The sequence below is a fragment of the Mustela lutreola genome, chromosome 12 (genome assembly GCF_030435805.1).
Source record: "Mustela lutreola isolate mMusLut2 chromosome 12, mMusLut2.pri, whole genome shotgun sequence".
NCBI lineage: Eukaryota > Metazoa > Chordata > Mammalia > Carnivora > Mustelidae > Mustela > Mustela lutreola.
In genome coordinates this window covers 16,135,594-16,160,700 of record NC_081301.1, presented here as the reverse complement: position 1 = coordinate 16,160,700, position 25,107 = coordinate 16,135,594, and positions in this window count along the sequence as shown.

Below are 25,107 nucleotides of genomic sequence, written 5' to 3'. Positions count from 1 at the left end.
TCTGGAGCTCTGAGGGGGAATTACTTCCCCTACCTTTTCCAACTACTAGGGAACACCAACATTCTTTGGATTATGGCCTCTATTCTTCACCTTCTAAGCCAGCATCTGTGGGTCAAGTCTTTATTCTGCTTCAATTCTACCTTCTGTTGTTACATCTCCTTCTAACTTCCATCTTCTGCTTCCAACTTCCATTTTTAACAATCCTTGTTACTGAAGGACAGGCTGGGAATATGGCAGAGTAGAAGGACCCTAAGCTCACCTCCTCCGAAGGATAAAACTAAGTAATACTCATATTAGTTTAAATAACCTAGAAAATGATCCAAAGACTGGCAAAACAAACTCCACAACTAGAGGTAGAGAAGAGACCGCATTGAAGAAGGTAGGAATGGTGGAGACAAAGTTGGGGGTAAAGGGGAGCAGGAGTGAGCAGGGGTGGGGAGCATGGTGAAGGGCAAATACAGACTATCAGACTGTAGAGCCTTCAAGGGAAAGACAAATCCCCATAATACATGGCTTAAGATAGAATCCTGTGAGTCCTTACAACTAGTGGGACTTAAAACCTAGAATTTAAAAATCAGTAGGTTCAGCTCTAGGAGAGCCTCAAGGGTTTTAGGAAGTTGAGTCCTCATTCTTAAGGAGCTGACATGACAAGCAAGGAGCAGAAATACAGCCTAGAGGCAGCTGTTTTGAAAATGCCTGGGGCACATGGGAGGGAGAGTTATTTACTCATCTCAGAGCATGTCCCAGAAAGACATGTATTGCATGAAGACCGCTTCAGGAACAAAGCAGCTAGCAGGCATCATTTCCATCCCCTGCCCCCAAGTATGAACACAAATACATGTGCAGGAATGAGTAAGGGGTCAACACTCCCTACCTAATTTACTTACACAAAGCCCTGTCCCTCCCTCCCACACTTTGGTGGACCCAGCCTTTCAGTCATGCTTGCCTCGGTGCTGGTACTGTGGGTCTCCTCCTCCAAAAGGCCAGCACAAACCCTGCCAACACATCTCCCTACCTGCATGTTTTGTGGGTCCTCTGTTGCAACAGTAGGAGCAGGTGTCATTTTGTAGGCAGACAAGTGCACGCCTTGTTAAAACGTGCCCTGCCTTGGTCAGACAAAATACTGCTCACAAGAAGCAAAGAGAACTTCTGCAGATGGCTGAAAAAAGTGGCTAGGACATAAGAACAGGGCACATGCAACACACATAGGAAACACTCCCTAAGGCACCAAGTTCTGAGGAACAGGGGACACTGGGCTGCAGGGCACTAGAGAACTTCTACTTCATAAGGCCATTACCTTCAAGACCAAGAGATGTATGTGACTTTTCTAACACAGAGAAAGATATAGAGACAAAATGAGGAGACAGAGAAATATATCACAAATGAAAAAGCAGGACAAAACCACAGCAAGAGACCTAAGCAAAATGGGTACAAATAATGTGCCTGATAGAGAATTTAAAGTAGTATTCATAAAGATACTGACTGGACTTCAAAGAAGGGTAGAGGGCATCAGTGAGATCCTTAACAAAGAGCTTAAAAAAAAAAGCCAATCAGAGATAAAGAACACGATGTATTAAAAATATGCTTGATGGCATAAATAAGAGGCTAGAGGAAGCAGAGGAACAAATTAACAACCTGGAAAGTAATAAAATAAACAGAGTAATGGAAAGTAACCATGCCGAATAAATGAGAGGAAAAAAAAATTATACAAAATGCATATAGACTTAGGGAACTCACTGACTCCATCAAGTGTAGTAACCTTTGCATTAGAGAGATCCTAGAAGACAGAAAAAAAGGGAGGCAGAAAATTGATTTGGAGAATTAATAGCTGAAACCTCCCCTAGTCTGGGGAAAGAAACAGAAATCCAGATACAGAAAGTAGAGAGATCCACCACCAAAATCAGCCCAAGGAGGGGAACACCAAGACACATACTAATAAAAATGGTAGATAGTACTAATAAAGAAAAAAATTAAAAGCAGCAAGATAAAAGAAGACAGTTACATACAAGGGAAACCCCATAAGCTATCAGCAGATTTTTCAGAAGAAACTTCACAGCCCAGAAGAACAAGGCATTATATATTCAACATGGTGAAGGGGAAAAAATCTGCAGTTGAGAATACTCTATTCTTCAAACCTAATATTCAGAATAAAAGGAGAGATAAAAAGTTTCTCAGACAAACAAAAACTAGGGGAGATGACCACTAAACCAGCTCCAAAAGAAATATTAAAGGGTAATCTTTGAGAGGAAAGGAAAGATTGTGAGAGTATGAAAACTAGGAAATAGAAAAGCAGTACAAATAAGTATATCTGTAAATATCAGTCAACAGATTCACAAAATAAAAGGATGTAAAATATGACTCCATATACCTAAAACATGTGGGAAGAGAACTAAAGCACGGGTTCAAGCTTAAGTGACCATTGACTTAATATAGATTACTATATATAGAGGATGTTATATATGAACCTAACTGTTACCTAATGGTAACAAATAAAAAACCCAGTAATAGATATGCACAGAGTAAAGAGAAAGGAATCCAAACATCACCAAAGAAAGCAAGCAAACCATGAAAGAGAGCAAGAAAGGATCAGAGAAAAACTACAAATACAACCACAAAACAAGTAGCAAAATGGCAATAAATATATATCTAACAATAATTACTTTGTTGCTTTTAAAAATAATTTATTATTTATTTACTTATTTATTTTGGGAGAGAGAGCATTGAGTAGGGAGGGGCAGGGGGAGAGGTAGAGAGAGAAACTTAAGCAGGCTCCATACTCAGCACTGAGCCTGATGTAGGGCTTAATTTCAAAACCTTGAGATCATGACTTGAGTCAAAATCAAGAGTTGGATAGGTTAACTGACTGAGCCACCCAGGTACCCCTAGCAATAATTATCCTAAATGTAAATGGATTGATCGCTTTAGTCAAAAGACATAGGGTGACAGAATAGATAAAAAACAAGACCCATATATAGGTTGGCCTACAAGAGACCAATTTCAGACCTAGAGACACCTGCAGATTCAAAGTGAGGAGATGGAGAAACATTTATCTTTCAGATTGATGTCAAAAGAAAGCCAGAGTAAGAATACTTATCAGAAAAAACAGACTTTAAAACAAAGACTGTAACAACAGATAAAGGTGGGCATTATATAATAATAAAAGGGACAATACAAAAGGAAGATATGAAGTTATAAATATTTATGCACGCAATATGGGAACACAAAAATACATAACATAGTTAATAACAAACATAAAATAACTAATTGATAGTAATACAATAATATTATGAGACTTTAATACCCTACTTAAATCAATAAACAGATCATCCAAACAGAAAATCAACAAGGAAACAATGGCTTTGAATGACACACTGGATCAGATAAATCTAATAGATTTATTCAGAACATTCTACCCCAGTACAGCAGGATACACATTCTTTCAAGCGTACATAGAACATTCTCTGAATAGATGACATATTAGGCCATAAAACAAGTCTCAAAAATTAAAAAAAATATTGTCATACCATGCATCTTTTCAACCACAAGGGGGGAAAAAAAAAAAACCTAGAAAGAGCAAAAATACATGAAGGTTAAATAACATGCTACTAAACAACGAATAAGTCAACCAAGAAATCAAAGAAGAAACTTTAAAAAATTCCATGGAAACCAATGAAAATAAAAATGCAATGATCGAAAACCTTTGGGAGGCAGCAAAAGGGGTTCTGAGAGGGAATTTTATAACAATACAGCAAGAAGAGAGAAACATCACAAACAGCCTAACCTTAAACCTAAGGAACTAGAAAAAGAACAACAGCAGTAGCAACAAACCCTCAAACCAGCAGAAGGAAGGAAATAATAAAAATTACAAGAGAAATTGATAAACCTCTAGCTGAGGGAGGGGTAGAAGAAGGGGGAGGAGGAGAAGGAGGTAAAGTAGTAGTAGCAGTAGTAGTAATAATAGTAGTCATAACAGCAGATAAATTCCTAGAAACATATACCTCCTGAACGTAATCAAGAAGAAACAGAAAATTTGAACAGACTGATTATAAGCAATAAAACTGAATCAATTAAAAAAGAAAAAAATTAAAAGAACAAAAGTCCACGGCCAGATGGTTTCACATTTACTTTATTTATTTATTTTTAAAGATTTTATTTATTTATTTATTTATTTGAGAGAAGGAAGTGGGGCATGAGCTAGGGGTAGGGGCCTAGGGAGAGTGAGAAGCAGACTCCCCACTGAGCTTTGATCCCAAAGTTGGGATTGATCCCAGGGCCTAGAGAGCATGACCTGAGCTAAAGATAGAAACTTAAATGAGTGAGTCACCCAAGAACCCCTCTCCCAAACATTTAAAGAGGAGTTAATATCCATTTTTCTTAAGCTATTTTAAAAAGTAAAACAGGAAGGAAAACCAATTTTATCAACAGAGTGATAGAAGGCCCAGCCGTGGCAACTGGACAACAAAAAGACATAAAATGCATCCAAAGTGGTAAAGAAGGAGTAAAAATTTCACTATTTGCAGATGACATGATACTATATATAGAAAACCCTAAAGAATCCACCGAAAAACTACTATAAATGATAAATGAATTCAGTAAATCAAGTAGAGAAATACATTGCATTTCTATACACTAATAATGAAGCAACAGAAAGAGAAATTAAGGAACCAATCCCATTTACAATTGACCCTGAAAAAAAATTTTTTTACCTAGGAATAAACTTAACTGAAGAGGTGAAAGACTTGTAGCTAAAAACTAAAACATTAATGACAGAAATTGAAGATGACACAAAGAAATGGAAAGACATTCTAAGACATTCTATGCCCATGGCTTGAAAGAACAAATATTATTAAAATGTCTGTACTACACAAAGCTATCTACAGATTTAATGCAATCCCTATCAAAATACCAACAACATTTTTCACAGAATTAGAATGAGCAACCCTAAAATTTGTATAGAACCACAAAAGACCCTGAATAGCCAAAGCTATCTTGAAAAAGAAAAAAAAAATGGAGGTATCACTATTCTAGACTTTGAGTTATATTGTGAAGTGGTAGTAATTAAAACAGTAATGGCACAGGAATGCAAACAGATACAATAGATACAATGAAGCCGAATAAAAATCCCAGAAATAAATCCACAGTTATATGATTAATTAATCTTCAACAAAGATTAGGAAAATGAACATGCTAAAGAATCAACCTGGATCACTTCTTTCATCATACAAAAAAATTTAAACTCAAAGTGGATTAAAGACCTAAACTGGGACCTGAAACCATAAAATCCTAGAAGAGAACAGAGGCAGTAATTTCTTTAACATTGATTGTAGTAACATTTTTCTAGATATATCTCCTAAGGCAAAGGAAACAAAAGCAAAAAGAAACTATTGAGACTACATTAAAATAAAAAGCTCTGCACAACAAAGGAAACAACCATCAAAACTAAAAAGGCAACACACTGAATGAGAGAAAGAATTTGCAAATGACATATCCGATAAAGGGTTAGTATCCAAAACATAAAGAACTGATACAACTCAATAGCCCCCAAAACAAAACCCAACTAAAACACCGAAAGAACACGAAAACAGACACTTCTCCAAAGAAGACATCCAGATAGCCAAGGAACATATGAAAGGATATTCAACACCACTCATCATCAGGGAAACGTTAAATCAAGACTTCAATGAGTTACTATCTCACACCTGTCAGAATGGCTAACATCAGCAACACAAGAGACAGTGTTGGTGAAGATGTGGAGAAAAAGGAACCCTCGTGCACTATTAGTGGAATATGAGCTGGTACAGACACTGTGGAAAACAGTAGGGAGTTTCCTCAAAAGGCAAAAATAGAACTACCATATAATACAGTAATAGCACTATTGGCTACTTACCCCCCAAATACAAAAGATACTAAGGGATACATAATCGTTAGGTTTATCACAGCATTATTTACAACCCAAGCATCCATTACAGATGAATGAATAAAGAAGATGTGGTATATATACACAGTGGCATATTATTTAGTGATTAAAAAAATTCAATCTTGCCATTTGCAACAGTGTAAGTCAGTCAGAGGAAGAGAAATACCACATGATTTCTCTCATATATGAAACAGAAGAAACAAAACAAATGAACAAAGGAAAAAGAGAGAGAAATCAAACAGATTTTTAACTGTAGAGAACAGATGGTTACCAGAGGGTAGGTGGGTGGGAGAATGAGTGAAATAGGTGATGGTGATTAAAGAGTACACTTACCAAGATGAACCCCGAGTTATGTGTAAAATTGCTGGACCACTGTGTTGTACACCTGAAACTAATTTAACACGGTATGTTAAATATATGAGAATTAGAATAAAAACTTAAAAAAAAAAAAACCCTGAGTTGTTACTACATTGGGTCTACCCAGATTCTCCAGGTTAACATCCCCATTTTAGGATCAGCCAAATAGCAATTTTAATCTTTCTACGATCTTAATTCCCCTTTACCATATAACCTAACACATTTATAGTTTCCAGAAATATGGATTTCTTTGGAGGGCCATTTTCTCCTTACCACATTTGTGATGTTCAATATAGAGATAATATAAAGAGAGAGAGCTAAACATACACACGGAGGAAATGCATACACATATTTCCTAGTTCTGTCCATTAGAGGGCATGAGCACAGTGACATCCTATACCTCCTAGGGTTGTATTCCCTAGAAAGCAGACTTTGAAATAGGACATTTAGAAGGGAGTGCTTTGAGAAATCACACTTGTGGAAGGAAGGGAAAAGCAAAACTGGACAAAGAAAGAAGTTAACCTAGTATTGAGCAGACTCAATGAAGGCTTTAGCTAGCCTCACAGAAGCTCTGGAATTGAGATCATAATTCAGAATATTCCTGACTTGACGCATACTGTGGGGGTATCTCTAATAGTTAAATGACTTTGGGCAAGATAGCTTTCTTCAGGTGGTCTCCAAAGGGGGTTGAGAGTCAAGGGTTATTTGAGTGCAGCATTTCTACAGCAGCTGTATCACATCACCCAGCACAGTAAGTGCATCTTGTATCCAGATCTTGGTTTCAAACTACTATCCTCAACTAAAAAGGAGGAGGAATCTGAAAAATTGGCTGACTCCAAAACCAGGGTCCAAGAAGTACAAGAAGTGCCTAGAATGTCTTACTGTGCCAACAGTAAAGTAGACCCAGAGAACCTTGGAAACATATTAAAAACAAAATCAAAAACAAAAACAGAGGAGAACCCATCTCAAGGAGGTCTTACTAGCCAAATCCAATATAAGTCAAATAAAATAACTGATTATTACACTTTGAATACAATAGGGATCAGTAAGTTCATACTGATAGAACTTAAATGAACAAATTAGAAGACAAGAAAGCTTTTCTTTACAGGAAAATACCAAGTAATAAACTTCAAATAAATGATGGAATTTCAAAAAACACTACTTAAAACACTACTTAATGAAGTCAGGCAAATAAAAATAAATGAATGCTAAAACTGGATAAAGTTCTGAAAATAAATGGGATATTTAAACATCTTAAATATCTCTGCACAAATATTTATTTTAAAGAGGAAAGGAATAATTCTGCAGAAGAGAAACTTGTCAAAAATCACATTAATCAATGGTTCAAATTGAAACTGTGTACCACCCAGTAGAAAGCAATAAAAGCACATTAATTGTCATATCTCTCTTTCCCCCCAAACTAAAAGGGCTTAAGTTAAATCTAAGTATTTGAAAAGATCAGACAAATCCAAATTGAGGGATGTTCCATGAAACAACTGACTTTGTTCTTCAAAACTACCAAGATTATAAAACTCAAAGGAAGACTGAATGGTTCCACATTGAAGCGACAGGTGGGTTGAATGGAACATGTGATCCTACACTGAATCCTTCTGCTACAGAACATGTCACTGGGGTAACTGACACACATCTAATGTGTTTTGTATATTCAACAGTAGGAGGTAGACCATATCGGTATTAACTTCTTAATGCTGATAGCCATACCATGACCGTATTTGAAGGAAAACATCTTGAAGTATTGGGCGGTAATTGGACACCATGTCTCTAACTTGCTTTCACTTGATTCAGGGTGGGGTGGGAGGGTTGGTTGGGAGAAAAGCTCTTTGTTGTGCAAGTTTCAAAAATACTGCAAAAGAAAAAATAAAAAAAGAAAAAAATGGACTTAAGTATTTCTAAGTAAATAAAAAATGGTCATTTCTGATGATTTTGAAGAGGCCATTATGAATGTTAACATCTCTGTATAAATAATAGGGACACCAATTTGCAAAGATTGGTAACTAGTTCTTGGAAGACATGGAATTGTTTAATACTTTAAGACTTCTCTGTCAGGAATTAGCAAGTCAAAAATAAGAAGGAAAAAAAAAGGTAAAGGAAAAAGAATAAACTACTCTAATATCTAATATTCTAATATCTTTAGTCTAATATTAAAAATGACATGTTTATTTTGTGATAGCTTTCCAGGTATGTTCAAGCACAATGATAAAGAAAAGGCACTGATGAAATGGGAAAGTATTTAGTAACAGTGTTTGATTCATGAATCACCTCACCCCCATACTATAGATGGAAGGGTAATTATAGCCCATTACCAAATTACTTGCAGTTATCCCTTGATCTTGTAGTTAATACAGTGAACCTTCATTTGCATAAATGTTATTAGCATATTTCACACCACATTCTGATCTTTTTTAGGAGAAACTGTTGCCTAGTTAAAGCATATCAACTTGTTTTTGTTGTTGTTGCTGTTGTTTTTGCTTCCTTCTGGCCATTCCTGGGCAAATTTTGACTTTCAAATCTGGTAGACAATTCAGAAAGAGAAAGGTATAGCAATGTAGAGTATGAACTGCTAAACTATGAGCTTTTTGAGGGTAGAAAGTGACTTTCATTTATTTCTCTATTGACAGAACACAGCATAGTACTGGGCAGGCATTTCTGGTGCATTATGTTTGTCATGTTCACCTGGAAATCTCAATGACATCTAATTGACATTGTATTGGTCCAATACTAACTCATTATTTTTCCAAGTCCAAAGCCTTCTCTTCTTTGTGAGGATACTGCCATCAACCTATATCATCAACCTATATCCTGGAGGAAGTCATCCTCCAAAGCATCTTTCGCTCTTACCAACCACTTACCATCATATCTTATTAATCTGCACTCCTGGATATCTCTTATATCCATTCAGTCCTCCCCATCTCTCTATAAACCAACTTAGTCTATGCTATCATTTCACACATGAACTCATTTAATAATATTCCAACCAGTTTCCCTATGTATTATTTTTCTTCAATTCCTTTCTTCATACGCTACAGTTATCCTTTTGTAACACAGATCTATTCTAGCTGATTCACAGGTTCTCAGTATACTCCAGATAAGATATGATTTTTTAATCACATCCCTGTGTAATATGGCCCCAGCCTGTTCCTTCAACTTATACCTCTTTCTCCCTTGTTCTTATTTCCTTTGCCTCACCTGAATATTTTGAGGTGTTCTTATACGGTATTTGTACTTCCTCTAATGTCCTTATTCATACTTTCTATATTTTAATTCACACATGTGAATCCTATTTATCCTTCAAATCTCAGATCATCAATTATTTATCTTTCTCCAGCTATCTTAGGTCAGTCCCCATAGTTTGTTCTCATTGCAAACTCATCTTGTTTTTTGTAGAACTTACAGCAACTCGAATTAATTATGTAAATATGTCTGTTTCATACTCTAGATTAAAGTATACTGAAAGAAAGAAATATCATTCATGACTTATTCTTAGTGTCCAGAAGAGTTCTTGGCAAGTGGATTTCAATAACTATCTAATAAATCTACGAATAAACTAAACTTTGCAGATATAGTCACCAGAAAACTAAAGTTCTGGTCCTGAATGTGTCTATAGTTTTTTTAATGACATTGGGAAATCACACCCTCCATTATTAGTGGAATCAGTTATAAAAGGGTACTAGGGTATAAACATGGAATTTGAGATCTGGAAAGTCAGAGGATAATATGAAAGTCTCCCTCCCTAAATATACTAACATATCTGCTACTATATCCATGTATGCTCTTTTATTTTCAGTTCTGATAGTTTAGCTGTGCTTTTTCCCATCTTAGGTTAACCCTTTGTGGCTTACTCACCAAAGGACACAACTTTCTCATTGTCAAATTTTTCCTTTCTACTAGGGCCTTCCCATCAGTATACAGTCATGCTGTGATATGAGTTTAAACAAGGGGCGCCTAGGTGGCTCAGTTGGTTAAGTGGCTGCCTTTAGCTCAGGTCATGATCCCAGGGTCCTGGGATTAAGCCCCATGTTGGGCTCCCTGCTCAGCAGGAAGCCTGTTTCCCCTTCTCCCACTCCCCCTGCTTCTGTTCCCTCTCTCACTGTGTCTCTCTGTCAAATGAATAAATAAAATCTTTAAAAATAAATAATTTTTTAAAATGAGAACAAAATTTAAGAATAAAACCCTTCCTCACAAGAATTGTTTATAATTTCCCCATCTTCTGGCTTCACTGTTCTAGCCACTCTGTTCAAACTTCATTCACCAAAATGCACTGTAACCACTTCTGTCAAGTCTTCTAAGAACAACCACATGACTACTAAATGACATAGTAATTTCCCAATCTTTGTCTTATTCTTTTACCTGGACAGAGATGATCACTCTTTCCTTTTGATATATGTTCTCCCTTTGGATTCCGGAGCACTGCTTTCTCTTGGTTTCCCACACATCTCACTGGCCATTTCTTTTTTAGTTTCCTCTTTGCCTTGATCAGGAAATATTATAGTTCCCCATGGTTCAGTCCTTAAACTTTTTCTCTGCACTGTTTACCATATTCTGTACGTATGTGTATTTTTAAGCATTTTGTAATTTTAAATGCTGAAGTTCCACCTATATTTGTATATTGTATACATTCAAGTCTTATTAAGACAAGAGACACATACAGGTGATAGCCTTTGGGGCAAAGAAAACTCATCCACCAGTAAAGTATGGCTCAGTAAAAGCCCTGAACTCTGATCAATCAAATAAGCACTTCCTTCTCTCTTTGGAAAAGGAGATGACTATTACAAGGATAGGAACAACAAAAATGAGAATAGGAGCAATGAGGCACCCTCCATATGACAGTAATATCTCAGAACCACAACCTTGGAACTTGTGTGCATAATCATTCCCATCCTCTCATTTTTGATAAGACTATGCAATCTAACACTTTTTGTGTTGGTAATGGATCTAAGTCATTAACTGGGAAGAAGGAAGAAAAGTTGTGATGAAGATGAGAAAGAAAGATGAGAAAAAGAAATAGAAGAAGGCTTGACCATCAGTGGAACTAAGATATTTTTCCTTCCTTGGTTCACAGATTGCAGAGGCTTTTGAAGGGCTTTCCCCATGTATAATTTTTTTCTTGCTCATATGGTTCTTTCTCTGATGAAAATGTACTACCCTAGTTTTCTCATCCTTTGTAGTGCAACCTGATAGATCAGTTCAAGCTAATAAGCTGGTAACTGTAGTCATCAGATCTCAAAGTGAACAGTGAGCAGGTCCTGGACTAGGACCTGAGCTTATGTTCCAACTGAAGATCAAAGTTAGGACTCATACTAGGTTAAGTCATCAGATCTCTCCAAGCTTTGGTTTCTCATTCCTAAAATGGGAATAATATTCCTAGCTATTTCTGTAAACACCAAATGAAATAATAACTCATGTTAAATTGCTTTGCAGTCTGCTATAGGCTTCTACAAGTTCTAAACCCTAGCTACAAATAAGACTCACATAGGGAGCTTTTAAAAATACACAATTTTGAGCCTCACCCCGGAAATTCTCTACAGATGGCATGTGGAAATCTATATTTTTAAAACAAATCTCCCAGGTTAGTGAGCTGTGTCTGGCCTGTCAAATTTGTTGTTTTTAAAGAGGATTTTAAAAAGTGCATTATAACGTTTGAGAGATGAGGTTATTTGAGGATAATAGCATGCAAGTTTGTTTCTTCTCCAGCTGATATCTTTATAAGGGATTCTTGAGTTCAGGAGAGCATGCTTCTTATCTCAAATGAAGTGACACTCCAAGGCCTGCTGTCATTCCATGGGGTCATTCTGGAGGTCCTGATCTGGAGACTTGGGCTGAAAGCACCAGCTTGTACTGACTGTAGAGCAGAGCCACAGGATTGATGTTGTCTTTTATAGTGTTCCCAGCTTTGAGAGAAGCTGTAAGACTTTTAATGGACTTAAAAGCTTGGCTCTGATAAAGTACCACTTAACACAAATTAACAGGACAGATGAATGATCTCAGAGAAACAGCCTCTTCACTGGGCTTTTGATAGACTCAGAAGTTGAAAAACATGAACAAGGAACATCAAGGGGGAGAGGTCAACTGAGATAAGACTCTAATCCAGTTGTTCCTGTTCTAACTTGTCTCTCTGATAAGAGTTCACAGTCATTCACTCAACAAACACTCACTGTGACTTGAATCTAATCAAGCCATGCTTTTCACCACTGAAGGCTTATTCCTTGTCCTCAAATTGCTTACAAGCCAGACGGGGTGATGAGGCATGTGCATACAGACTCTTAACCAACCTTAAAAAGTGATAAGTATTCTAAAAGGGTGGTGCAAAGCAAAAGATCACATCCGTTTGGATGGATGGAAAGCAGGAAAGTTTAGTCAAAAAGTAGAAATCTGAGCTCTTCTTTGAAAGAATAATACATTTTATAAAACTACCAAATCTGGCTCAAACAAAATGCAAGGACTTGTTAATGCAGAGCTATGGAAATATACTCCCCAGGGCAGGGAGAAGAGAAAAGCTACTGAAGTTTATGGGTAGAAGGCGATGAGGGTAGGCTGCGGCGGTTGGGAATGGAGGGTCTGAAGAAGACTCAGAAAGAGTTTTAAAGTAACAATGAAATAAGTTTAGTTAGGACTCCGGAATGGGAGTGAGATAAAAGCAGAAGAATTTTGTTTATTTTTGGTAGAGAGAGAATGTAGAGGAAAACTGGAGATAGAGAAAAGATAGGTATCACTATAATTTTTCACAGGCTAGAGGTTATGGTTTGAAGAACGACTTTTATATTGAAGAATACCTGTGTAAGGAATTTTAGTATGGCTTTGCTTATCTTCATGTGGCAGAAATCTTTGTTTAAAAAAAACATGCATGATTTTAACAAATGTGCCCTTTGAGGAAAATCTCCCGCTATTTCCCTCACTATCATGGAGTTGGTAGACTAAATAAACAGGAACTTTTTTTTTTCTTTTTAACAATATTAAAATATCTTTGTCTAAATGGCTCAGGGTAGGTATCTGAGCCAATGAGAATATGTGCCATGAACAATGGTGACCTGGTAACTGAACTAGGAGGAGTGTTTTTCCAGCATGGCTAGGAGACTAGGGAAAGTAAAGAGCATGTTGATTGTGCTGCAGGTATCAGGAAGGCTGACTATTTTCAGAGTTGCTTTGGTAGAAAGGGAAATGGGAAAGATACATGGAGTAAGGTGGAGCAAGGGAGGCAACCACATGGCCTAAGCATTGTAGGCTGGGCCATTTCGGAAGGACTTCACAAACTATGAGCACTATCAGCTTCAGAGATTAAATGACACAACTAAAGTCAAAAAGCTAGTTAACCATATACCCTAAACCAGGTCCAAGGGCTGGATCCTCTGTTTCCAACATTCTTTCTACGCTGGGTTATATGAGAGGAATAAGGTAGAGGAAAATAGGACCATTCTTAGGAGATTTAGAAGGTCAGGGCCAGCTTCATGGACATGTGACTCATGCAGGTGCACAGGACTCCACACTCGAAAGCCTCTCATCCTATGTTTAAAGCCCCATCGTTGCTCTGGTGACATTCTCAATGATTCTGAAACTAAGTGCCTTGCATTTTTATTTTTCTTTGGATCCTGCAAATTGTGCTGCTGGACCTGCCTGATCTACCATTTTGACTTTATGGGATGCAGAACGCTGAACCAATAGGAGATAGCTCCAGCATACTGTTGACCATAAATACATGCACCTGGCCCCTACAGATTAGGAAAGTGGGGAGGCAGCAAGGCTGAGGCTTATTCCTAGCTTAGAAAAGATCTGTCCATTTTATCACGGTCTTGAATGGGTATTCACGGCTGAACACTGCTTAGAAAAAGCTTTGAGCGAGAGCATCAAAAGACCTATCCTACTGAGATTCTGCTGAATAATTTTGTACAAAATAAATTAATCTTCTGATCCAGAGTTGGTTTTTGTTGTTTGAGGGTTGGTTTTTGTTGTTTTATAAAAGACATAATTAAGAAAAAAAAAAAAAAAAAAAAACAGTTGCAATGAAAATAAAAAGGCAACCATCTTGTAAGCCATTGCATATAACAAAATTATCACCAAATCATACCATTATTAATATCTCTGTGGAATTATGAAACTTGACAGTTAACATAGTCATTAAGGGTACAGGACTCAGGGGCAAAGAAACATAAGTTCAAAAATACAGACTCTGTCATCTAATCACTGTGACCTTGGGTTAATACCCAAGCAGCCTGAGTCTCATTTAGTTGATTCACCAGTAAAATGGGAATACAAGTTACTACCCATAAAGGTTATTTTTAAGAATTAAAATGAGATAGTTTATGTCAAGTGCTTGGCTTGGTTCTAACTCATAGTAAGAATCTATGAAATGACAGCCATATGACTAATAATAAATTGACATTTGATCTTGATTCATCTCCTAAGTATTGGAATTCAAAACCCCTTCATCCAGGCTTATTCCTGGGCTCTGAAATATTCCTCAGACTTTCTACAAGGATTGGTAAGCATTTTGATTAGAGGGAAGAGAGGAACAGAACATTTATTTCCACCAAGTGGGAGCATTCTCCTTTCAGATCCAGGATTTTGCCCAGCAAGACCTGCTATGCATATTCACAGCACCCAACAGCTTGTTCTGTCATGCCCAAAAGATGAATTATTATACAGGCCCCCGACATTCCACTTGCAAGCTGTCCATTCCTATACAAAAACCTGATTGGGACTGTGGCAGAAGGTGTGGGGGGATGTTTAGAATTGGGGGAGGCAGGGATGAAAACAGATGGTGGTTTGGCAGAGTGATTAAAACACTAGATATCTGTTTTAATGAATTGGCCACCCAGCAGATAAAATACTGCAATAGTGAATCCCCATCTTTGCAGCCAGTAACTGGTCTTATTTACAGGGTGTTTTTGCTGCTGGTAAAGCCATGCGTTTTCCGCTGTCTCCTTGAATGTCATGGGATGCAAAATTATAAGGGCAGAGAAGAGATACTTAGATAAGCAGAAGAAATTCCTTCTAAAGCTTGCACCAGTGTGGAAGATCCACGGAACAGTCAGATTTTCCGTGTGACCTTTGGTGAGTCACTTAACCTCTCTGGGCTTCTTTTCCCTTGTTAGAAAAATGCAATTGGTAATCTGGTCTCCTAGCTACCTCACAGGTAAGCAAAAATGAAAAATTAAAGTTCAGGTCATAATTCACTTTGGAAGAAAGGTACTATGTTAACCATTAAACCATGCTGTAGTGACCAGCAGGAAACCAAAACAATCTGATATGCAACTGTTGACCTTCAGGCTTCGAAAGATTTTTATGCATTCGGGAGCTAATATTTCCACCTGCAAATTAGGAACTATTATGTGTAATAATGATTTAATGTCCTCCACTTAGCAGGAGGACAAGAAGAAACCCGCTGACATTTCCCTGCCTGCAAAAGCTAATTTGGAGTTGTATATTAATTAACTGTATTGATGCAGAACAAAAACCAATTGGAATTAAGAATCCCAGGTTAATGCTAGTTTTTCTGATTTGGTGGCTGAGGTAATTCTCCCTGGATTTGTATGTTTCTAATTTTTTCTCTTTCTTTTCTAGGTGCAATAACCTTAGAATGATAAAATTGCCAATAAGCACAATTTCTCTTATCTCCTGCATTTCCTTTACGATTCTCAGCTTCTTTATCTGTAAAATGGGAATTGCTGAGCACATTACAGGATTATTGAGGATCAAGTGTAACAAGCATGAAAATACTTGGTGAATTATAAAGCACTAACGCAAGACTAGTTATCTGGTCATTTTATTTTTATAATTACTATCAGATTTTTGGGTGAATTTTAAATGGGATTGAGTGAAAGCAAGGACTAAATAACTATGTTGATATTTGAAGGTACTTTTAAATTATGACTTTACAAAGACAGAACAAACCCCACAAATTTAAGTGATAGATGAATAAATCAATCTCCTAAATGATCATATTGTGTCACACTAGTGAGACTTGATCTGTTGTGAAGAGTATTTGTGTCTTAAATATAATAATTAAACTATAAAAGTTTGCCATAGCTTACTTTTTATGATCATGTACATTTATGTTTATGCATTACCACTGTCACTTACTTGAATTCTGATATGCTTTCCTCAGTGAGGAAGAGGTGGATTTATAGTTAATTAGGAGGCAATTTCACACAACCTTGAGTAAGATCTCAAGAATCTGTTTCATGTTAACATTCAGAACTCATGATCTAGTCAGTTAAGTGAGTTATATAACCTTGAAGATTATTAGTTTCAATTATAACACTATAAAAAATCTAATGGGTCTATTAGGCTGATAGGCAGGTTTTGTCTGAGAATAGTTTTCATGTCCCCTTCTGCATAACAATAGTTTCAGAAGAGAAGTAACTTCTAGCTCACAAATAATAACAGCCCTAAGTCACAATTCCTATTTGAGATGATTTCATGTTATTTAGACAGATTTAGTATTTAGTCTTTATACAGATCAACTTCACAAAATTTGGCTTAACAAAACACCAAACTTAGGTCAAATGACGAGAACCGCACTTTCGTGCCATTGATTTGTAGCTGTGTGACCTGAAGTTACTGATCTGAGGTCACTGAGCCTTAGCACTCTTTTTTTTTTTTTTTTTTTTAAAGATTTTATTTATTTATTTGACAGAGAGAAATCACAAGTAGTCGGAGAGGCAGGCAGAGAGAGAGAGAGGGAAGCAGGCTCCCCACTGAGCAGAGAGCCCGATGCGGGACTCGATCCCAGGACCCTGAGATCATGACCTGAGCCGAAGGCAGCGGCTTAACCCACTGAGCCACCCAGGCGCCCTCTTAAGTAGCCTTAGCACTCTTAATTATAAAATGTAGATTATGGATTTGGGTTCAAATTAAATATGAGAGTTTGGGACACTGCAAAATGTTATGGAGTATTACTATCATTACCAATAGCATCAGTGTTTTTCAGAGACATTTTCCATGCATTGGGCTTAACTAAGGGAAGCAAAGGGTTTTGTGGGTGAAGAGGTTTTGATAGTTATTAGATGGGGAGGTAATTTAGAGTGAGGATATGTCATTTAGTGCTCTCTGTGCAGGTGGAATTCAAAGTGTGTTTGTAGACATTTCTCATTTTAGGTGGTCATAGTCTTTTCTCAAAGTACAATTGCTCTCATATTAATTGCTTAATAGAATATTAAGCAATATTAAGCAATTAATATTCTATTAAGCAATAAGTCTTCATCCAGCCATTCCTGGAAAGGTTTGGAGGTGGATAAGAGAAGTTCAAATATCCTGACCTATTGTTGTTATGATGTTCCTTTCTAAGCTCCAAGTAGAGGGGATTTGGTTTAAATAGTATCTACTTGGTTGTAATAAATCATCTACCTTGATCATAAGCACTTTTTTCCCCCAGATATTTCCCCAACCAGATAATCACTCCCTTCCCTGTGACATATTTCTAATATACTATTAGACATATATTTCTAATATATACTTATTATAATTGCCTATTAACATAACTGTCTTCTCTATTAGACTATAAGCTCCTTGAGGCATGAGCCATAATTTAGTTTTCTTCAATGCCTACAGTATATAACACATGTATTATAACAGACACCCAAATCTGATTTGATGAATGCAAATTTATGGGGTTCATTTGTTAGCTGTCACTCAAAGATCACTGGCATTTTGTGGCAGACTCAAATAAGAGACCTAAATGAAATAATTCAAACATTGAATATTGGCTGCAATGTCTCCTGATATCCTTAAATTGAAAATAAAATTAGCTTACTCCAGCTACCGATTTAAAAACTAAAATTATTTCCCACTTTTCCAGGAAGAGAAACATAATCTTATAAACTGTGTGTTCAAAACAATGTTCACTAAATATGTCAGTGAAAGCCATGAGATAAGAATAATAGGTATATAAGAATTTACCAGCATTTGTTACCAAGTCAGATGTAATGGGGAAAATATTTTTAAAAGGGCCCCCAGGTCAAATTCATTTGTGAAATGCTAAATAGAGTGTTTCAACTTCTTAGAGAATCCAGATGCACATTAAAGACCTGGTGACTGCATTTCCTACATTTCCTAAGCATTTTTTACTGCTACAGCAGTTTTTTTCAAGTAATAGACCAAGGAGTTTCACAAACCATGCTTAATAATGAGAAAAAAAAATCAAGGCAACCATAAGTAATGTGCCCATTGATATTCATGCTAGTGAGGTACATGGGTAACACACACGTGTGTGCATACATGCATGTGCTATGTTATAGAAGGTGAAATTTTTAGATTAAATGAATTTGGGGATTGATTCTTTCCTTGCATAAGTCACAAGACTGATGAACAGAAACATTTCAAGAGGTCTAGGATGATGTTTCTGAAAGTTGGAAAAACACGTTTTGAACCTACAGCACACGATCAACCCTTCCTGTGGAGACACAAGGTAACTAAAGTTCTCCACAGTGCCAGCTCCAGCATCTTCATTCTATTGTTAGGGACCAATCACAGCATTTCGTCAGTCACAGCAACTCAAGAAATATTTGTGGAATGAATGAAGATATACATTAGGGCCATTGTATTCTGTGGTCACAAAGTTGCTGACTTATCACCAAACAAAAGCTTAATTATCTTCTAAGACCCAGGTCCAAAATCACATTCCCTAAGTACAGTAGAGAAAACCAACAAATATCTTTAGTGTGATGAAAAGAATAGTAGAAATGTGTATGGATACTGTTTACTGAGCCACTAATATGTGTCAGACTTTCTAAATACAGTCACTTTAATTCGTACGACATCCTTAAAAAAGATTCTGTTCTCCAGTTTCCCTTTTCGGAAAACACGTGTCCCATAAAGGATAAAGGTAAATGATACGTCCACATTTACGTAGCTAATAGCTGATAGATCCAGGATTGGGAAATGGTTTCTCTGCTTCTGGACTGTACTTTTCCAACTATGCCATCCTGCTTCCCACACGTTGAAAAGCAATGTAATACACTATTTTATCTTATTTTTTAATTATATTTTAAAAGAGTTTATTTATTTATTTGACAGAGATTCCAAGTAGGCAGAGAGAGAGAGGAAGAAGCAGGCTCCCTGCTGAGCAGAGAGCCTGATGTGGGGCTCAATCTCAGGACCCTGGGATCATGACCTAAGCCAAAGGCAGAGGCTTTAACCCACTGAGCCACCCAGGCGCCCTAAGCAATACACTATTTTAAATAGGCATCATTTGCATTATTGAGCAGCTCTGTGGCTCTCCAAATTGATTTGTCTTCCAGGCTGCATGGAAAACAGTATCTAATCCATATTAATTATAAATACATAGCCCTGTGTTTTTAAATACTGGCTAGTTGATGAGTAGTGCTGAGCTGATTTTTTAGTAAGTGATAAAGGTTAGAACCTTTGACAGGCAGTCATCTCTTAGCAAAATGTCCAATATTAATACTGTGCTTTTTAAAATCTTGAAGGGACCATAAAAATACTTGGCCCCGTGTTACTTAGAGTGCTGTCTGAAGTTTGGGCAAGAATGACCTCTGTTGTGTAGGTCTGGAAAGGGACTAATATTTAGCATCCTTGCCATTCCTCCCCTCTCAAGGCCAGTAACACCCCGGTCATTACAGCAACCAGAAATGCTCATGTGAAAGTGAGTCTACCGTGCATTTGAGATGTCCCCAGCTGACTGTCTAACTCCATCCTGTGTGTATCCCGTGGTGACAGAGATTATTGGTGATTTGCAAGATTATTGGTGTCTGTGCAAGATCACACTGTAGGGAGCCGAGCCAGGACGATTCCATGTAATAACAACATCTACTGTTTCTTGAGGAATTGTGTGCCAGGCCCTATACTAAGAGGCTTACATTACCACCTTCTTTGTTCCTCATAACCACACAATGAGCACGTAAGCACCGCAGAGTGATTTAAAGCATGACCTCTGACGTTAGATGGCCCAGTATGGTCTCTGCCACTTCCTAGCTGTGTAAACTTGGGTTAGTTGCTTTCCCTGTGCATCATTTTTTTCTGTAATAGGAAGATAACATCCTAGGGTTGCTGGCATTCACTTGTCAATCTTGAGAAGTGCTCCAACTAAAATCTATCACAGGGTCAGTGCACAGTACTTCTGGCTTCAGACAACCATGTTTTCCCAGAACGGGATTGAGAAGACACAGAACAGAGAAGCAGCAGAAGAAAGAGCTCATATCTTGAGCTTACATTCTGGTTGGAAAAACAGTTAAGAAAATAGTTTCTTACTAAAACTGTAAGTGCTCACCTGATGAGACAGGTGATTTTGAGTCAGCTGTGTTGAGATGACAGCTATCAATAGGGACTAGAGAGGTCAGCTCTTAAAACAAAACAAAACAAAACAAAACAAAACAAGGAGCTGGAATCTTACCTGCTTTGAAAATATGGGTGAGAAGGATGCTAATGAAAAAAGGAAAGAGGGTAGTGGATACATAGCAAGAGCAAAGGAATTTAAAATCAATGTACTGTAAGTTAGGGGTGTGTGTGAAATGGAGCGGCAGGTAAAAGACAGGTAATATTCAAAGGAAAGAGCAAAACGTAACTGGAAAATGGAACATGAGCAAATATCAGAATGTACAACAGATTTGGGGCTGACTTGGGGGAGTTTCATTTGCTTCCTTTGAGAAGAGAGTTTACCCATTCATGGCCCTTTAACCACAATCCCTAGAATAGTTAAGAGTGAAACTAATCCCAAGATACTGAAGAGATGCTAATTGTTTGAGTCACTGTAGCTGATAATTTGGGGGTATGCTCAAAGGGTTGGATTCCTTAAGAAAAAGAAAAGAACAATGTTTGTAGATTAAAGCAATAGGGAGGGGAGAAAGTCTGGGTGAATTATCCTGGAGACAAGACAGCGTGGGGTAAAGAAGGTAGGGAGGAAGGTACGGAAAAGAAGGGGGTGCGTATAGATGTACCTGTAGGAGATGTACAAAAGGGGTGGGGAGAGAGGGGTTGATGGAGCCTGGCATTGAGCATATATTTCTTTGTGCACAGCACAGTAGCAACTGTCCCTAGAAACAGGGAATGTATAGAATGATGTAGATGTGGGTCTCCATTCTTAAGAGGCTTACATTCTTTTAAAGTCTAAATAAAGATGTAAATAAATCACTGGAAGTGACAACTGCACTCGTAGCTTACTGGAGGAAGAAATTGCACCCAGCTGGTCAGAATACAGTATGTCATCTGCCCATTGAAGAGAAAGAAACAGCACTGTTTAAGAATATATTAAATATGCATTCACATCCCAGTTCGTTCGGAGCTCCTACAGCAGATACATAGCAGTGTGTCCCTTCTCCATAACCCAGTGATTTTGTGTTGAGTTTTTGATACTCTGTTGTTTTGATCTCAGGTTGCACATTAGCATCACTTAGGGAGCCTTTAAAAAGACCAATATGGAGCCTTATTCCAGATCAATTAAATGAGGATTGTAGTAAACTGGGCTCAGGCATGGGTACTTTTATAAAAAGCTTTCCAAGTAATTCTAAGGAGCTGCAGGTTTGTGAACAGTGTTTTAGTTTGCTTGCTAAGGTGGCACGGAAGTCAAGCTACATGATGTTTAAAGTCATGTCCAGTTCCTAAATTTTATCGCTCTGTTCATTTTATTTGCAGATTCATCTATCCTTTTACAGATGAAGATGCTGAGATTTAGGTAGGGACTATGACCTCCCTAAAGGCAAGCAAGCCATATGACTACAGGGTGACAGAATCTGAACAGGGACTTGGCTCCTGCTAACCCTGCCTTCCTCCTCCATCAGTTAGCCAGTCATCTCCCCGATGGATTCTGAAATTGTTACCGAGGGGAAGGGTTTGGGTAAAGGCTTAGTTTGTGAAAGCAAAATGCATGTTTTCAGCTCTTTGGAGCTGAAATTTTGCATCAGTCGTAGCAGTTTTAGGGTTATCAAAGGGACAACCCAAACAGCTCCGTGCTTCTCCCATTCAGCCCTTCTCCCAGGTTTTGCCCTCTTTGAAGAGGCAATCAGGCACCCTTCAACGCAGCTGGGACTAAGCAAGCAGAGAAACGTCTTGCTGATCCTCTGGTTGAACAGCAGAGGGAGACAAACCTCAGAGATTACCCTGATGGGCTTTTTGACCACTGAGGTCTAGTTTTCATTTTCTCTGAAATATTGTTTTTATGAAAAATATTTATAAATGACCCTCACCTCAGTGTTACAAAAAAGATTAGATTAAAAGTGCCTCAGGGGGATGTGGGTGAGCGATCCCAGAGTAGCTAAGTCTGGGAAGGGAGGAGGAAAAAGGACACTGGAGACCCAGCAGGGAATGGGCAGAAAGGCTATTGGGGTGTCCACCAGCCACCAAAAGTGAGCCCATGAAGGTATGTGTGCCCCCACGTAAAAAGGGTGAGAAGGCTCTAATAAGGGAGGTGAACTGGTATTGATGAACATGGGGTAACACCTGACTTGAGGTTTTTGGTCTAAGAGTAGAGTGTTTCATGGGGCCGAAGTCATTCTGATTTTTCTTTACCCTCTGCTAGCTTTCCTCAAGGGAATTTCTTATCAAGTGTGCACTAAATACAGAGTCGTGCGTTTCAAGAGGGCTGGGTGTGCCCACTTGCCCATCAGCTCAGGAGCCCTCTCTTAAACATTTTTAAAAAACTGCCTCAATATTTATATGCCCCATCGTTACAGGAAAGCAAATTATATATTTGCCTCTATGATAACAGAGCTTCTTCACAGTCCACATGGTGTGGAGTTCTCCTATGGTGCTTTTTGTTCTTGCTACTTGTCTGATGCTGATCTCTGCTCAGGGTGCCTTTCATGGTCTGTGATCCTGCAGTGTTTTAATCTAAAGAAATCACCTTAATATGGAGGGCACGTATTGCATGGAACACTGGGTGTGGTGCATAAACAGTGAATTTTGGAACACTGAAAAGAAATAAAATGAAATGGAAAAAAAAAAGAAAGAAATCACCTTTATTCTAGGCAAAGATGGTTCCCAGATATATTGCCAGTCTTTCTGCCAATTTGTGTTAATTTTCACCGTCTCTAAACAACTGGCAAAATAACTGCTGACCCAGCAGCTGCTGTAATGCTCCCAGGTAGTTCAGGTACTTCTACATGTTATTGATGCCATCTGAGCTAGAAACAGTCTGTAATAATGGATACACTACATTTCTTTCATGCATTCATTCAACAAACATTGATTGCCAGATGCATCTGAATTTTTAAACTTACTTTCCCATTAGAAAAATACTGCCTCTTAAAAACATGACTTATAAGATATGAAATGGTCACTGATGGAGAATCCTTCTCTGAACAATTAGTGGGAGGCTCTGCAAGAGACCAGGATTATGTAGTTTTTGCTTGTTTATTGATTGGTTTCTGTTTTGTTTTGCTTTACCTAGGAGAGGATGGTGACAGAAAGTCAACAAGTCAACACAGTCACATTTACAAGAATAAATTCATTTTGAGTTCATGAAAGCAGAATTCTCCCAATCTCCTCACATACAACACCTTAGAGAGGTCTGAACAGCCCCTAGAAGGAGGTGTTTGGATTCCTATTATCTGAGAAAAGGGATGAAACAGGACTGTTAGGATTTCAAGGGTTGGAAAGGTGATACATCACAGGTCCTGTTGTGTGGACCCCCCCCACCCAGGGAAAAATAGGGAAGTATTTCTTAGTCTGAAAGGGACGAAGACAGAAACCAATTAGGACATCATTATTGAGAAGACCAGGCTCCCAAGGCATGACTGCATATGTGAGTGAAAGAAGCAAATACAAGATGTGCAGATCTAAGAACTCTAGTGAGGGGTCACCTTAGTTGGTTATAGCATTGAAGTATTAAGTAGAACGAGCCTTCCTTGAAAGTCTGAGAATCTGTTCAGGGAACTGGATCAGCAGTTGACGGACATAATTTGTGGGGCTGAGTCTCTTTATTCTTACAAGACTGTGTGTGGTAGTGACTGGAACTGCCAGTGGTTGACTTTCTGCTCAGGAAGTTAGACTTTTCTTTTGAGCTGTGTGGGCCTCTACATTTCCTCCACAATCCAGGTGAAGTCAGAAAGCTCTGAACAGAAAATATGGAACTTGCTGCCAATTTTCAATAGGGGTTTGAGTCTATTTATTTGAAAATTAAAAGTGATTTCCACACATTGGAATCCTGAGTCTATAGAAAAGTTCTTACTGGATATAGGCAAACGTTCAGGCAATTTAGGTAAATTTAAATTTGTATTAATGAGGGTCTCAATGATCTTGTCCTTAGAATCGTGTTCTTCAGATATTGCCAATCTTGTCACCATTTTATCTGCAAATCCTCCTCTTACTTCACTTCCTACTCTTGTTTGTTGTTGCTGGTGACATTCTCCTTGATGAAATATTTTCACTCTTTGATTCCTAGGACATTAAACTCTCTTAATTGCTAGCTTCCCTTTCTTGCCTTTCCTTATTTTGCATTATGATTCTTCTGCTTCTATCCAACTTTGAAGTTGTCTATGATCATCTGACTTGGTTTGGCCAACACAATTTGAATGGATGTGATTTGTACATCTTGTAGCAAGCAGTTTTTAACACCCTGCCATAGCAGTGGGCAAAATCCAGGCAGCAGTGTCCATCATACTAAGCCTTGGATTGAGGGGGGCATGGAATTGAGCCCTCGGGTGACCTGAGGTGGACATGGAAAATGAATGAAAATAAGTTTCTGGCTTAATTCACTGTGAGTTTTATATTGTTGATTCCTGAAGCACAACTTAACTTATCCTGACTGATGTAGCAGAGGGTATCTAGAAACCAGACACTCCTGCAGTGAAACTCTGAAATATGGGGCACTGGCCTGACCTAGTAATTGTCTGATAGATGGCAAGAAAAATGATCAGCTTTGCAAA